The sequence below is a fragment of the Vigna umbellata genome, chromosome 1 (assembly GCF_029865625.1).
Source record: "Vigna umbellata cultivar VRB3 chromosome 1, Vumbellata_1.0, whole genome shotgun sequence".
Classification (NCBI taxonomy): Eukaryota; Viridiplantae; Streptophyta; class Magnoliopsida; order Fabales; family Fabaceae; genus Vigna; species Vigna umbellata.
The window spans coordinates 101,060,210-101,064,066 of NC_142165.1; the positions used below are offsets into that span (position 1 = coordinate 101,060,210).

The window sequence follows — 3,857 nt, forward strand, 5'->3', positions numbered from 1 at the left end:
TAAGAACAGTATAGATCCAAACAAGCAAAAGCAGGACATCATGTTCAATCAGTTTAAAGTTATTTATCATCCGCTTAAAAAAAACAAAAACAAACAAACAAAGCCATAGAATGAGGAACAAGTTAGAATATGTATGTTAGATTAGTGGGTTACAGTAGGATTAGGATATAGATTTTGCAAATAAAGTGGCATGCTCATACGACTTTTACAATGTCTTTTGGAAAAGGAGAAAAAAAAAATGGAGTTGTTTATTGGAGGGAGTCATAGTGCTCGTGAATGCACCAACTAAAAGTCCCAGTAAAGTTGATGGCGCTGAAGCTCACCATTTTGTCGGATTTAACAGTGAGAGACACAAAAATGAAGGAAAAAGAATAACCCGTTGTGGAAAATTGATATTAATATCGGGATCGGCCACTTCTTTTTCTAGGCCATGCAAGATCGATTGCTTTATCTATAACTTGAAATTGCTTTTACTGTTTCTAATTTCAAAATCTTTCGGGAGAAACAAAAGGGGTCTCATTCGAACTGATTCTCGGCACAGGGAAGCAAGATAAAGAAAGAAACAGTACTCGCAGGTGGTCTAAAATTCCCATTTCCCGCAGCATGGCTGTCCCTGACTTAATTGGGAAAAGGAAAACCCTAGTTTCCTTCACAAGCAGCTCCTGCACTGGTTTTAGGTAGCCTTGTTCGTTCTATAGCAAGAATCACCATAATACAGTCGTGGAGGTTAATTTTTTAGAATTCTATGGTTAATATTTTCCATAAAAGCTTCATCTAACCTCTTGCTAGGGTCACCAACCAATGGCTTTAAAGCATTCATAAGTTGTTGGAAGTTCCATACGAGAGATAAAGGCAGTATGGTCACCTCTCTGTGGTCCATTGTCTAACAATCTGTAACTGAAAATGTTCCTTCTTGTTAGTCCCGTGCACCCAAAACAAAAATTGTTTGTTGTGACTTGCAGATATTTTTTTTAAAAAAGAATATCTTGATCTACAAAGGTAGGATGAATCTATATATGTATGTGTGTATATATATATATATATATATATATATATGTATATGTATATATATGTATATGTATATATATATATATATATGTATATATATATATATGTATACACTCTTTTATTTTTGTTAGTCAAGATAAAAACCGTATAATTGTTCCTAGCTTCCTAATATAATATAAGTAACAATAGTCCTGATTAATTAATGCATACTAACTTCTGCTTATGCTGAATCTGCAGCCTGGAATTTATATATTAAATTACTCGACCATATGTGACTTTGCCGACTAAAACAGTACAAACACAGATCAAAGGTTTAATGAATTGAATGAGACATGTTCTATGGAGAAATCTCAATGATGGCCATTCATCCACTGTGACTTCTGCCTGCATTGGAGGCTACACAGTAGACCATTTCAAAACAAAAGAAAAAGGCTAATAAGGTGAGTGAGTGAGCGAGTGAGCTCAAGACAAAAGCACAAGCAGCTAACAAGCACAAATTATTATAATTATTATATTCACCACAGACAGCACTAGAGCTAGCTACGACACGAAAACTAAAAGAAAAAATATTTTCAAATCAAACGACTATGCCTACGCGATGCCTCATCACGAATCAATAATGTTGATGTACAAATTAAGAACCACCATCTTCCAGTAGATGTTCCTATAGCTCAAGTTCGAGGCTGGGATTGCTCCACAAAATTAATTAAGAGGAAATTAAATAGGGGCATGAATTTAAGGCAAACAAATTAATTAGAGTAAGATCTGGGGACAGTGATTCCGCATCTATGGAAATCGTTAGCTCAAATTTCCTTGATTTTGGATCGATCGAATCAATACCTGATCGGTTTAATTCCGGAAGAAGAAGCCGAATTGTTGAAGAATCATCGTCACAAATCAACACGATTGGTACAAGTTTATTCTCTCATATGACTGCATATCAGAATTCTGATCACATAACAGAGTTATGCATCTGAAAAGTCAATGCTTTAAATCTGAAAAAGATTTAAATAAGTCAAATCAGAAGAAAAAGGAAAAAACAAATACACCACTATAATCTTATCCCTATGTATATAATAATATAATTTGACAGAAAGGTTTAGAGGAAGAATCTGGAGTTTGAGATAAGCTAGTTCGTTGTTGGACCTATCTGTATCTTCCCACAGCTTTATTGAACCGCAAAACAAGGTGTGGGAGCAAGAGTGCCATGGCATGCATGCAAAGGAACTCTATGGATGCAGTTCAAGAAAGCTGTGGAAGAATACAAAGAGGACCATGATATTGAAGAGTGAAGATGCCCCACAAGACAGTGTATAAAGGGTTTTTCAAAAACAAAAAGAAAGAGAAAAAAATTGAACAAGCATGGAAGGTAGGTTCATAACATAATCAGAACCCTAATGAAGAGAAAGAAAGAGAGAGACAGAGAATAGGAGAGGGTAAGCTAAGAGAGAGAAAAGATGTAGGTGTAGGGGAAGAGATGGTGTGGTATTTATAGGAGAATTTAGGAGTTTTTTATGAAGTTTTTTATTTTAATTTAATTTTCTTTTTCCACCAATCCCTAGAAGAATATCTGGCCCAAGAGACTACACATTACTGAACCCTAATTAAAAAGCTGACTAATTTGATCCCATTGGAGATTAGACACCTAAAATATAACAATTATAATCAACAAACCTGTGTAAAGTTTTCCTTTTATTGGCGTAAAATGCCATTTAATATTTATGCGGCTATGATGCACCTTTCCGGATCTAACGGTGGTTGTTGCATTTATGGGGGGCACACCCTGGGCCCACCTCTAGATCTGTCCAGTTTATCCCAACTCCACGCGCTCCCTTTACTGTTCATTAACATAAGCCGTCCAAATTAATAATTTATTAAGCAAACCAATTCGTGATTAACGGACAAAACAACGTATAAAACCAAACCACGCTTCCCAAAGCTGTCATCTTAATAATCAATGATCCAAACCATTTTCCAACATCAAATGCCCACCAAATAAATAATCACACATTTTGGTCTCACTAAATTATTATTCAACATTTGTGAACCATGCAACTATAATGACTCTATAAATGTTTTCTTTTTCGACTACAAACAACTTCTTTCACCCAACCCAACGCTAATAAATAACAACAAACGTATCCACCGTTATGCTCATGTTTGATACTTATTCATTTCGACTTTTTTTTCTTTTTTTTTTTAATTAGGAAAGTTTTTGTCATCCCACTACAAACACGTTTCTTTTAGTAATTTGTAGCCTTTTTCAATATATTATCTTTTACTTTTCTATTTTAAACTTAAATATGTTTTTAATCTTAGTGAATTAGACGTATTTTAATTTTTTACTTCTGTAATTTTTTTTACTTTTAATTTTTCTAAAATAAAAAGTTAGTGTTTTTTTGTCCCTGGTATTAAACGATACTCACTGACTTATTTATAGGTTGAATAAAAAATTTAAGTGAACCTTTCAAATGATATCTCTAGTGTTATGATATAATTTCAACAACTTCTTTAAAACAAATTAAGATTTGTAAAATACAGTTGTTTATCTATTGTGATATATATAATTATTTATCTTAATTTAAAATAAAATAACATTTTTTACTATATATATATATTCATCATTATCAATAAGATTTATATTTTTTTCATCATTATCAAACTTTACACCAAAATCCTAATGCATAATTATCACATATATTAATACTTTAGTCGGATCTCTACCACACTACCAACATGTCTCTCCAATAATGAAGGTCTAGCAAAAAAAAAAAAATCGTTCTCAATTGTCATTACCAACAGATACTTATCATGATTTCTTGACTACTAAAGTATAATAAAAAGTCTAA

General features: G+C 32.9%; 1 long non-coding RNA gene across 1 annotated transcript; it reads right to left on the reverse strand.

The window, feature by feature from the left end:
• Positions 1-358: 358 nt before the first annotated feature.
• LOC124840712 (uncharacterized) lies at positions 359-2,659 on the reverse strand. Its single transcript, XR_015783849.1, has 2 exons — positions 1,849-2,659; positions 359-897 (listed from the first exon to the last, which is right to left on the reverse strand). It is a non-coding gene; the product is annotated as an uncharacterized LOC124840712 (long non-coding RNA).
• Between the last annotated feature and the right edge of the window lie 1,198 nt (positions 2,660-3,857).